General features: G+C 39.3%; 1 pseudogene; it reads left to right on the top strand.

Annotated features, from left to right (window-relative positions):
• Positions 1–12,181: 12,181 nt before the first annotated feature.
• Positions 12,182–13,126, top strand: LOC111725941 (annotated as a pseudogene).
• The last annotated feature ends 560 nt before the right edge of the window (positions 13,127–13,686 follow it).

A 13,686-nucleotide genomic window follows, 5' to 3' on the forward strand; every position in this document is an offset into this window, starting at 1 on the left:
CAGGTATTTCCAATCAAAGAGATACTTTAGGTAAGTTATCAGATAAATAAAGATGGTTCATTCAAGGTCAAATATTTGTTTAACTTCTTTATTTTATTTTATTTTTATTAAATTATAACTTTGTACATTGATGCATTTATGGGGTTCAGGGTACTGCTTCGATATACAATGTGAAATGCTTATATTGAACTAAATAACACTCCATCACAATTATACTAATTTCTTAATAGTTTTGAAGTGTACCATTACATTATACACATTGTGTGAGGTCCCCCAAATGCCCTCCCTCCTTCCATATCCCCCTCCCCTCCCCTCTCTCTCCTCTTTCCTTCTACTTTCTGGACTATAGTTATGTTTTGCCATTCATATGAGTGTATAGGTGATTATATATTGATTACACAGTAATATTGAGTACATTGGATACTTCCCCCCCCACCATTTTTGAGATACTTTACTAAGAAGAATATGTTCCAGCTCCATCCAGGTAAACATAAAAGATGTGAAGTCTCCATCTTTTTTATGGCTGCATAGTATTCCATGGTGTATATATATCACAATTTGTTAATCCATTCATTGGTTGATGGGCACTTGGGCTGTTTCCAAGTCTTGGATATTATAAATTGGGCTGCAATAAACATTCTGGTGCAAATGTCTTTGTTGTAAAATAATTTTTGATCATCTGGGTATATACCTACTACAAGAATTGCAGGATCAAATGGTAGGTCTACTTTTAGTTCCTTGAGTATTCTCCAAACTTCTTTCCAAAAAGGTCATATTAGCTTGTATTCCCATCAGCAGTGTAGAAGCATTCCTTTCTCTCTGCATCTACACCAACATCTCTAGTTTTGGGATTTTGTAATGTGGGCTAATCTTACTGGAGTTAGATGATATCTCAAAGTGGTTTTGATTTGCATTTCTCTGATGATTAAAGATGATGAGCATTTTTTCATGGGTTTGTAGGCCATGCACCTGTCTTCATCAGAGAAGTTTCTGTTCAAGTCTTGCCCACAGAGAAATGGGGTTATTTGTTCTTTTCTTATTGATTAGCTTGAGTTCTCTGTAGATTCTAGTTATCAGAACTTTGCCTTTGTCGTAAGCATAACCTGCAAAAATCTTCCCCATTCTGAAGGTTGTCTATTGCTTTACATAGTGTGCTCTTGGCTGTGCAAAAGCTTTTTAGTTTGATCAGATCCCAGTAATGTATTTTTGGTGTTGCTTCAATTGCCCAGGGGGTCCTCCTCATAAAATATTCTCCCAGGCCAATTTCTTCAAGTGTTTTTCCCTCACTCTCTTCTATTATTTTTATAGTTTCATGTCTTAAGTTTAAATCTTTTATCCAGTGAGAATCAATTTTTGTTAATGGTGAAAGATGGGAGTCCAGTTTCAGTCTTCTTCAGGTGTCCAGCCAGTTCACCTAGCACCATTTGTTAAATAGGGAGTCTTACCCCACTGAATATTTTTGATAGGCTTGTTGAAGATCAAATGATGATAAGTAGCTGGGCTCATCTCTTGGTTCTCTATTCTGTTCCATAAATCTACCACTCTGTTTTTGTGCCAGTACTATGCTGTTTTGATCACTATAGATTTATAGTATAGCCTGAAGTCCTGATTTGTTCTTATTTCTGAGTAATGTATTCAAGGATTTTTTCTGATTCCATATAAAATGAAGTACTATTTTTTCCAGTTCTTTCAAGACAATGGTGCTTTAATAGGGATTTCATTAAATCTGTAGATTGCTTTGGGTAGTATGGACATTTTAACAATGTTAATTCTTCCCAGCCATGAGCATGGCATGTTTTTCCATTTGTTAACATCTTCAGCTATTTCTTTTCTCAGAGTTTCATAGGTCTCTTTATAGAGATCTTTCATGTTCTTTTTAAGGTAAATTCCCAGATATTTCATCTTCCTTGGCACTACTGTAAAAGGAATAGAGTCCTTGATTGTTTTTTCAGCTTAACTATTGTTGGCATATATAAAAGATGCTCACTTGTAAATATTGATTTTGTATCCTGAGATGCTGCTGTATTCCTTGATCACTTCTAAGAGTTTTCAAGTTGAGTCCCTGGGATTTTCCAGGTCTAGGATCATATCAGTGAAGAGTGAGAGGTTTTTTTTTGTTTGTTTGTTTGTTTGTTTTTTAGTTTTTCTTTCAATTTCAGATGGCTTTCACTCATCTGAATTTGAAGGTTTGTTTTGTTTTGTTTTTTAATTTTTTTCTTTCTTCCTTTAGCAATTCTCTTGCCCTTTGCCCTCCAAGTAGCCCACCACAACACTCGGCTTTTTTTTTGGTAGAGATGGGGTCTGACTCTGGCTCACTCTGGCTCATGCTGGTCTCATTCCGGTCTCAAACCTCTGAGCTCAGGCGATCCACCCACCTCGGCCTCCCACAGCACTGGGACAACAGGCATGAGGCCCAAAGAGTGAGAGTTTGATCTCCTCTGACCCGATTTGAATACCCTTGATTGCCTTCTCTTGCTTGCTATAGCTAAGACTTCCATTACTATGTTGAATAGCAGTGGAGACAATCAGCATCCTTGCCTCATTCCTAATCTGAGTAGAAATGTTTTAATTTTACATCATTCAATATGATATTTGTTGTGGGTTTGCTGTAGATGGCCTCTATCACTTTAAGAAATGTCTCTTCTATGCCTATTTTCTTAAGTGTTCTGATCATGAAAGGATGCTGGATATTATCAAAGGCTTTTTCTGTGTCAATTGAGAGAATCATATGGTCTTTGTTTTTTATTTTATTGATGTGATGTATTATATTTATAGATTTGCATATGTTGAACCAACTCTGTAACCCTGGAATAAAACCTACTTGATCATGGTATATAATTTTTTTGGTATGGTGTTGAATTCTGTTTGCTAAGATCTTATTGAATATTTTTACATCAATATTCATTAATGATATTGGTCTATAATTTTCTTTCTTTGTTGGATTCTTTCCTGGTTTGGGTATCAGGGTGATATTTGCTTCATAGACTGTGTTGGGAAGTGTTCCTTCTTTTTCTACACTTTGGAAAAGGTTGAATAATATAGATACTAGTTCCTCTTGAAAAGTTTGATAGAATTCAAGTGTGAAGCCATCTGGTCCTGGACTTTTCTTTTTTGGGAGATTTTGTATTGTTGATGCTATTTCAGTGATATAAGTCTATTCAAGATTTCTTTTTTTTTTTTTTTTTTTGAGACAGAGCCTCAAGCTGTCCCCCTGGGTAGAGTGCTGTGGCATCACTCACAGCAACCTCCAACTCCTGGGCTCAAGCGAGTCTCTTGCCTCTGCCTCCCAAGTAGCTGGGAAAGATTTCCAATTCTTTCTGATTGAGTCTAGGAAGGTGGTGTGCTTCCAGGTATTGTCCATTTCCTTCAGATTTTCATATTTCTGGGAATAGAGATTTATGTTGTAATCATTGAGGATTTTTTGAATTTCTGAAGTGTCTATTGTTATTTCTCCTTTATTGTTTCTGACAGATGATATTAGAGATTTTACTTTTCTATTTCTGGTGAGGTTGGCCAAAGGTTTATCAATTTTGTTAATCTTTTCAAAAAAACAACTTTTTGTTTCATTGGTCTTCTGAATGATTCTTGTTTTCAATTTCATTTAATTCTGCCCTAATTTTAGTTATTTCTTTTCTTCTGCTGGGTTTGGGGTTGGAATGTTCTTCCTTTTCCAGTTGCTTAAGATGATCCATTAAGTTATTGGCTTCCTCTCTTTCTGTCTTCTTAATGAAGGCTTCCAATGCTCTAAATTTTCCCTCTAAGGATTATCCTCAAAGGATACTGCACAGGTTTTGATAATTTGTGTCTTCATTATCATTTTGTTCCAAAAACTTGGTGATTTCTTTCTTAATCTCATCTTTGACTCAGCTATCATTCAGCCTAAGATTTAGTTTCCATGACTTTGAGTATGAGGATTCCTGTTGCTGTTGAGTTCAACTTTTATTCCATGGTGGTCCAAGAAGATATAAGGAATAATTTCTATACTTTTAAATTTGTTGAGGTTAGACTTTTGTCCTAGGATATGATCTATTTTGGAGAATGACCTGTGGGCTGATGAGAAGAATGTATATTCAGTTTTATTAGGGTGAATGTTCTGTAGATATCTGTAAAATCCGTTTGTTCTAGGGTCAGGTATAAGTCTAATATTTCTTTGTTTAGCTTCTTCTTGGAGGATCTATCCAAAACTGTCAAAGGGGTGTCAAAATCTCCAACTATTATAGTGCAGGAAGATATCAAGTTGTTCATATCCATTAGGGTCTGCTTTATGAATTGAGGAGCATTCTGGTAGGGTGCATAAATGTTAATTATCGAAATCTCTTCATGTTGGGTGTTTCCCTTGACAAATACATAGTGACCTTCCTTATCTTTCTTTATCTTTGTTGGTTTAAAGCCAATTGTATCTGCTACTAAAATTGCAACCCCTGCTTTTTTCTGGTTTCCATTTGCCTGTAATATATATGTCCATACCTTCACTTTGAATCTATTTTTATCCTTTAAAGTAAGGTGAGATTCTTGTATACAGCAGATATCTGGTCTGAGTTTATGTATCCAATCAGCCAGCCTGTGCCTCTTTAGAGGACAATTTAAACCATTCACATTAAACCATTGAGAGAATTGATAAGCCTGGTTGTGTTTTGGGTGTTATGATTTTGGGATGTCCAGTGGACATTTTTAATCTTTTCACCACTGTGAAGAAGACGTTGGGTTTTATTCAAAAATTTCTGGGTGAGTTTACTTTGGAGGTAGAACATTGCACTAGCTGTTGTGCAGGATGGGTCTGAGAATATCCTGGAGAGCTGGTTTATTTATGGCAAAATTCTTCAACATTTGTATGTCATTAAAGTATTTGATTTCTCCATCACAAATGAAACTCAGTTTAGCTGGTTACAGGATCCTGGGCTGGAAGTTGTTTTGTTTTAGGAGACTGAAGCTCAATGACCACCTTCTGGCTTGAAACGTTTTGGCTGAGAAATCTGCAGTCATTCTAATACTTTTCCCTTTGTAGGTGATGCTTTTCTTACATCTGGCTGCTTGCAGAATTTTCTCCTTTGTCTTAACTTTGGCAAAGTTAATCACAGTGTGTCTAGGAGATGCTTTGTTTGGATTGAGTCTTGTTGGGGTTCTGAAACTGCTATCTGAAGTTCTGTATCTCTTGCAATGCTTGGGAAATTCTCCTCCAAAATCTCTTAGAGTAGAGCATCTGTACCTTTAGGGCCATCCTCTTCTCCTTTAGGAATTCCTATAAGACGGATGTTTGATCTTTTGGATTGATCCCATAACTCTCGCAGGGAATGATCAGTTTTGCTCTCCATTTCTCTGCCTCTTTGAGTGTCTGGGAATGTTGAAAAGCTTTGTCTTCAGTTTCAGAGATCCTTTCTTCTGCCTGGTCAACTCTATTACCGAGGGATTCTACTGTATTTTGGAGTTCCTCAACAAACTTTTTCATTTCCTTGAGCTCTGCTATCTCTTTTTCATTATGTCTATATCTTTGGTGACTTTGTCTTTGAATTCATTAATTTCTTGACAACCTTAGAACCACTCTTTGGAATTCAATTTTTATCTTTTCTTCCATTCTATTTATTTTATTTGCAATCCATATTCTGAATTTGACTTCTGACATTGCTGCCATTTGTCTATGCATGGCATCTTCAGTTGTATCTCCTTTGTCATTTCTAGGGGAAATTGATCTACTCTGGTTATTCATGTTGCCTGAGTTCTTCTGTTGGGTCCACACCATGTTTATTTTCCACTATTTGGTTATTAGAACTGGTAGAGTGAGATTGAATTGCAGTTCCCAGGTAATAGAGATAGCCCCTTACCAAAGTGCTAGGCTTTATAATTGTGGCTTATTTCCTACAATCTTACAAAGACAGCTTTCAGAGTTTTGGCTGGAGACTCTGAGGACCTATTTGGTGAGATAGTGCAAGCTAGTTCTGTTTTGATATCAGCCAACCTCTACATTATCCTAGAAACCACAGTATTAGGCTTAAATATCAACTGTGAAGAGGTACAAACAGCTGTGGCACCCAGCCCCCATTCTTTGGTTCTTTTCTGCTACATAACTTCAAAGGTCAACCTCAGAATGTCCCCGAGTGGACAGCCCCAGACACGAGTTCCAATTAAATTGTCTCAGGCAGTGCAAACCCTGCTCAACCGAGAGGGGTTCAAGAGTCTCCAACAGCACAATTGGAGCCAGGGATCCACACTCCCACCCACCAGACTCAGTCCACACTGTTGTCTGCTTCTCTACTCACAGGCCCAGTTGAAGCCAGCAGCCACACCCCTGTCCCTTGGTCTCAGTCCACACCCAGCTAGCCTCTGCTTGCCAGACCAGTTGGAGTCAGGAGACCATGCCTCTTCCTGCCAGTCTCAGTCCACTGCCTGGCAATCCTCTGTTTGCAGGCTCTGTTAGAGTCAGGGCATCGCACCCTGCCCGCAGGTCTCAGTCTTCACCCCTAAGCCTCTCCACACCAACCCTGCTGGAGATAGGGGGCCATGCCCTAGCTCTCAGGTCTTGGTTCACACCCAGCAAGCCACTGCTTGAGGGTTCTGCTGGAATCAGGGACCATGCCCTTACTCTTAGGCCTCAGTCCACACCTAGCAAGCCTCTGCTTGCAGGCTGGGCAGGGGCTAGGGACAAGCCCTGTCTGCCAAACTCAGTCCACATGGGGTAACCACTCTTCCACTGTGGGTGCTGTTAAAGCTGGGGGTTCTGCACTCCATCCCACCAGACACAGCCCAAATGGAGGGTCAACACCACCACTGGCTGGGCATAGTCATAACCAGGACACTGCTCCTCCCACCAAGTGTCCCTTTCTTCCCCCACTCTCTTTCTTCCCCATTAGTCTCAGATTCTGTCCTGATGGTTGCTGGTCCACGCTATGTCCAGATCTCTCAGGACAAGACCAAACACTCTGTGCTTTGCAGGTGGCAGAACTTCAGACCACCACGTGAGGGGGGAAGGGTGAACTGGGAGTTTAGACTTGTGGGGGAAAATATCTGTTCAATTTTATGCCTGGAGGGGTGGTGTCTAGGTTCATAAGTGGGGCCTCCCTGGAGAAAGAGACCTGGAGTTTAGCGGCTCTCTCCAGCAAGGTGAAATGAGAGGCCTATTGTTCCCTGCTTGTTCGCAGATAGTCTGCAGCAGGCCTCCTGCTTGGGGAAGGGGTCTCCTACCCTCTAGTTGATAGGCTTTGTACCTGGAATTTGTTTTCTTCAATGCTCTTTCTTGGAGCATTACAAGAAAGCTTGCCAGACTTCTTTCTTGGCTCAGCTCCCCACCCTTGGCTTCATAGAGTCCGATTCCATCCAGTTTTTCTTCCTCTGCTCAGGAGCCTCTGCCAACATCCTTTATTTTTCTGTGCTCTCCATCTGCATAATATTCCCTTTTATACGTTCTACTCTGGTCCCTGAAGTAGACAGTTATTATTTTTCTCCTGCCCAGCTTTCTCTCCCTGTTTAACTTCTTTAGATAAAATTCTCCCAAGTTGATATGCTTTCTTGAATATTTTGAAAAATTAAATTATAAAATGCATTTAAAATAATGTAGGTAATATATATGTGCACTTTTTTTAGAAAATAATACAAAAAGAACAAATACTCATTAATTAACCGCCTACCTTTGGAAATAGAATAGTAATAAGATCTTTCTTTGAAGGCTCCTGTGTGCCCTGAAGAAATCATTATTCTATATTTTATTTGTAACATTTTTCTTTTTAAAAGTAATTTCATAAGTATGTTTTTGCAACAAATTTATTATTTCATTTTTTCTATACATATGTATCCCTACAAATATAGTTTTGTTCTGCCTCTTTTCTGAACTTTAAATCAATGGCATAATGTTGTATGTCTTCCTTGACATTAAAAAAATTCTAAATTATATTATATTCCATTGTAATTCTAAATTGTTGTACAAAAATACAACAATTTAAATATCCAGTCTATTGTTGATAAATAAGGAGTTTCTAGGTGTTTTTTCTTCTTTTGTTATTGTTGCTATAATCATTCTTATATATGTGGACTGGTATATATGTGCCTGGAAGCAAGATTTTCTCTAGGTATGTATATGTTATAAATTCTGGGTCATATGGTATACACATCTTTAAGTTAGTGATGCTGAATTGTTAGTCAAATCGACAGTGCAGATTTACATTCCCACTGGTAGTGGGAATTCCCATTAATTTATGTCTTTGCCAACTCAATTTTTACCACTAAGGTGGGTACATAATTGTATCTCTTAGTGGTTTTAGTTTACATTTCCCTAATTAGCACTGAGGTTGAGCATCTTTTTATGTTTATTGGTAATTTGTGGTTCCTCTGCTATGAAAGCCTATTTAGATGTTTACCCATTTTTCTATTGGATTGTTTCTTTCTTTCTTTTTGATTCACAGGGTTACTTACATAGTTTGGATACCAATCCCTTGTCAGTTATTTGCCCTGTAGGTATCTTCCCCTATTTTGTGACTTGTGTCTTCACTCTAATTATGGTGATTTTGATGAAGAGAAGTTTGTCATTTTAATGCAGTCAAGTTCATATATCTTTTCAATCATGGTTAATACTTTTTGTGCCTTGTTAAAAAAAAAAATCCTTCCTGTCTGGGCACAGTGGCTCATGTCTGAAATCCTAGCACTCTGGGAGGCTGAGGCAAGAGGATTTTTTCAGGTCAGGAGTTCAAGACCAGCCTGAACAAAGTGAGACTCCCCCCCATTAAAAAATAAAAAAATTAGCTAAGGGTGATGGCATTGTGCCTGTAGTCCTAGCTACTTGGGAGGCTTAGGCAGGAGTTTGAGCCTAAGAATTTGAGGTTGCTGTGAGCTAGGCTAATGCCATGGCACTCTAGCCTGACAGAGTGAGACTCTGTCTTAAAAAAAGAGAAAATTCCCTCTCCTGAGCACAGAAAGATATTCTCCTGTTTTATTCTATATGTTTTAAAGTTTTACCACTCATATTTCAGTGCTTAATGGTTAATCAACTAGAAAGTGATAACAAGGCTTGGCACCCCGCAGCTCAGTGAGTAGGACGCCAGCCACATACATCAAGCCTGGTCTGGGCCTGCTAAATAACAATGACAACTCCAACTAAAAAATAGCTGGGTGTTGTGGCAGGTGCCTATAGTCCCAGCTACTTGGGAGACTGAGGCAAGAGGATTACTTAAGGCCAAGAGTTTGAGATTGCTGTGAGCTGTGATGCTACAGCACTCTACTGAGGGCAAAATAGGGAGACTGTGTCTCAAAAATAAAAAAAAAGTAATAACAAGTATTATTTCAGGAAAACCGTGGGAAAACTGCTTCCCAAACTAAGGTGGAGTTGAGAGTTTGAGTGCATAAGAGGAAGAGTTGACAGACCAAAGAATAATTCAGACAAGTCCAGCTTGGCCAGTTAGATGAGTTTCATGTGTGTGTTCCTAGGAAGCACAGGAATTTCTTGCACAGGAGCTTCTTGCTATCTAAATACCCATCTGCCCACCCTGTGGTATTGCTTTAAATCTCTTCCCAATGAATAAAGCAAAATTTGTACATTGTATTGCTGTTTGTTCACAGTGAAACAAATCATACAGGCACAGACCATCATCATAAGCTGTCAGGCAACCAATGTTAATGATGTTACGATTTTTCCACTAGGTGGGGATTTTAGTATTACAGTTAGCTAAAGGACACTGTTGGCCAAATAAAGCAGCTCTAAAGCAAGCAGAGACAGTATGAACAGCTGTTTAAAGATAAGAAAGTACATCAAAAATACATTGCTGGGATCTGATCAAACTAAAAAGCTTCTGCACGGTCAAAAATACAGTAAATAAAGCAAGCAGACAGCCCTCAGAATGGGAGAAGATACTTGCAGGTTATGTCTCTGACAAAGGTTAAATAACCAGAATCCACAGAGAACTCAAATGTATTAGCAAGAAAAGAACAAGTGATCCCACCTCAGGGTGGGCAAGGGACTTGAAAAGAAATTTCTCTGAAGAAGACAGGTGCACAGCCCAAGACACGTGAAAAAATGCTCATCATCCTTAATCATCAGAGAAATGCAAATCAAAACCACTTTGAGATATCATCTAACTCCAGTAAGATTAGCCCACATCACAAAATCCCAAAACCAGAGATGTGGGCGAGGATGTGGAGAAAAAGGAACACTTCTACACTGCTGGTGGGAGTGCAAACTAAAATGTTCCTTTTGGAAAGATGTTTTGAGATCACTTAGGGATCTAAAAATAGACCTGCCATTCGATCCTACAATTCCTCTACTAGGCATATATCTGGAAGACCAAAAATCACTTTATAACAAAGATATTTTCACCAGAATGTTTATTGCAGCCCAATTCATAATTGTTAAGTCATGGAAGAAGCCCAGTTGCCCATCAACCCATGAATGGATTAATAAATTGTGGTATATGTACACCATGGAATAGTATGCAGCCTTAAAGAAGATGGAGCCTTTCATGTTTACATGGATGGAGATGGAACATATTCTTAGCAAAGTATCTCAGGAATGAAAGAAAAAGTATCCAATGTACTCAGCCCTACTATGAAACCAATTTGTAGCTTTCATATGAAAGCTATAACCCAATTATAGCCCAAGAAGAGGGGGAGGGAGGAGAGCAAGGGGAGGGGAAGGGGGAGGATGGGTAGAGGGAGGGCAATTGGTGGGAACACACCTATGGTTCATTTTACAAGGGTACGTGTTAAATTTACTAAGTGTAGAGTATAAATGTCTTAACACAATAACTAAGAAAATGCAGTGAAGGAGGTGCCTGTGGCTCAAGGAGTAGGGTGCTAGCCCTATATGCTGGAGGTGGTGGGTTCAAACCCGGCCCTGGCCAAAAATCTTCAGAAAAGAAAAAAAAGAAAGAAATTTCAGTGAAGGCTATGTTAACCAGTTTGATGAAAATATTTCAAATGGTATATAAAACCAGCACATTGTACCCCATGATTGCATTAATGTACACAGTTATGATTTAATAAAAAAAATAAAGATAATGAAGTGCTGAGGCACTGTAGAATGTGCTGGGTACTTTTCCAGGGGCCTAATAGTTATCCTGGTACCTGCTAAATATATTTTGTTACAATTTTGCCAAGCACTTTCATGTACCTAAAACATAATTTCAAAATATATAAAGCAAAAATTAACAAATCTAGAAGAAATTGATAAATCCATGAAGTATGAGATTTTTACACGACTTATCAGAAATTGATTGAAGAATTAGACAAGATGATTAAAAAACTTGACCCAACAAATATGAGGTTAGGCGATTAAATTTGCAAACTCATTCTAGAGAAAAAGTGCTACATACTTCATTGCTGAATCTCACTAGGGTCACCTTTGTAGTACTTCCCTTGGGAAGCTATGCACTGGCACCAGTGTCTAGTTCACTCTTCAAAGTGATTTTGGAACTCTTTTCCTGGAATGGTCATCAGACCTATCATTGTATGAGGGTGGACAATTAAGTTTGCAAACTCATTCTAGAAAAATTGTTTTGAAGGGTAGACTAGGCACTAGCCCGTATGCATAGCTTCCCAAGGGGGGTACTTCAAAGGTGATGGTAGTGATATTCAGCAATGAGGTATGTAGTAGCACTTTTTCTAGGATAGGTTCACAAACTTAATTGTCATACCCCATATATGGAACACTGTACCCAATACTCTGGAACATTCAACAGCTTTAGAATATTCTTTCTAAACATACACAAGACAGTGATCATACAATTTAGTCATATGAAAAATGTCAACCAATTTCAAAGGATTATAATCACATAGCTCATACTCTTGGACATATTATGCATGTTAACCAGAAATCAATACCAAGATAATTAGAAAATCATATATATTTGGAAATTTGAAAATATTTTATGTTAAACAATAAGAAAAAATTACATCTCAAAAACACGTGGCACACAGTTTAAAAGGAAACATATAACCTTAAAAGCACAGGTTCGGGGAAAAAAGGATGAAAACCAGTCATCCTATTTCAAGAAATTAGAAAAAGAACAGCAATTTAAAACTAAGGAAAGTGGAAAGAAATTATAAAGCGCTAAAATTAATGACACAGAAAAGAAATATATTAATATAAAGGTAGTGACAACAATATCAAAAATTTGTTCTTTAGCAAAGGCTAATAAATTGACAAACCTCGGGAGTCGAGGATGGGAGAAGAGTAGGGTGTTTGAGCAGCATTTCAGCCTCCTCTCTTCTTCACCTCGCTCTCATGGCCTGCCCGCCTGCCTGTCTGCTCACTGCCCAGAACATCTTCCACCATGGCCACCTCAGCAAGTTCCCACTTAAACAAAGGCATCAAGCAGGTGTATACGTCCCTTCCTCAGGGAAAGAAAATCCAAGCCATATATATCTGGATGGATGGTACCAGAGAAGGTCTGCGCTGCAAGACCCGCACCCTGGACTGTGAGCCCAAGTGTGTAGAAGAGTTACCTGAGTGGAATTTTGATGGCTCTAGTACTTTCCAGTCCGAAGGCTCCAACAGTGATGTGTATCTCATGCCTGCTGCCATATTCCAGGACCCCTTCACCAAGGACCCCAACAAGCTGGTGTTCTGTGAAGTTTTCAAGTATAATCGAAAGCCCGCAGAGACCAATTTGAGGCATACCTGTAAGCGGATAATGGACGTGGTGAGCATCCAGCACCCCTGGTTTGGAATGGAGCAGGAATACGCACTGATGGGGACAGATGGGCACCCCTTCGGTTGGCTGGCCAATGGCTTCCCTGGGCCCCAGGGTCCTTATTACTGTGGTGTGGGAACAGACAGAACCTTTGGCAGGGATATAGTGGAGGCTCACTACTGAGCCTACTTGTTTGCTGGAGTCAAGATTGCCTGGATTAATGCTGAGGTCATGCCTGCCCAGTGGGAATTCCAAATTGGACCCTGTGAAGGAATCAGCATGGGAGATTATCTCTGGATGGCTCGTTTCATCTCGCATCGCGTGTGTGAAGACTTTGGAGTGATAGCAACCTTTGATCCTACGCCCATTCCTGGGAACTGGAATAGTGCAGGCTGCCATACCAATTTCAGCACCAAGGCCATGCGGGAGGAGAATGGTCTGAACTACACTGAGGAGGCACTAGTGCCACATTCCCACCTATGATCCCAAGGAGGGTCTGTACAATGTCCGGAGCCTAACTGATTCCACGAAACCTCCAACATCAACGACTTTTCCGCTGGTGTAACCAACCACAGGGGCAGCATCCGTATTCCCCGGACTGTGGGCCAGGAGAAGAAAGGCTAGTTTGAAGACCTTCGCTCCTCTGCCAACTGTGACCCCTTCTCGGTGACAGAAGCCCTCATCCGCACGTGTCTTCTCAATGAAAGTGGCCGTGAGCCCCTTCCAGTACCAAAACTAAATGGACTAGACCTCCAGCTATGGAGCCCCTTCTGGTTCTCCATCCCACTCCAAATCTTTCCCCCTCTCCCACTTGTCCCAACTGTAACTCAAAAGAGTGGAATATCAAGGTCTTACTTGTATTAAAAAAAAAATTGACAAACCTCAGATAAGACTAAGAAATAAAAAGAAGGCACAAATAACCATTACCAAAAATAAAAAAAAAAAAACAACAACTATGACTAGAAAGCCTTGGAGACGTTAGAAAAAGATAACAAAAGATTCCATGGACAACCTTATATGGATAATTTTGAAATTTTAGATTAAAAAGACCGAACACCAAACAAATCTAACATCACAA

The sequence above is a fragment of the Otolemur garnettii genome, unplaced genomic scaffold (genome assembly GCF_000181295.1).
Source record: "Otolemur garnettii isolate 467f Iridium unplaced genomic scaffold, OtoGar3 scaffold00050, whole genome shotgun sequence".
Classification (NCBI taxonomy): Eukaryota; Metazoa; Chordata; class Mammalia; order Primates; family Galagidae; genus Otolemur; species Otolemur garnettii.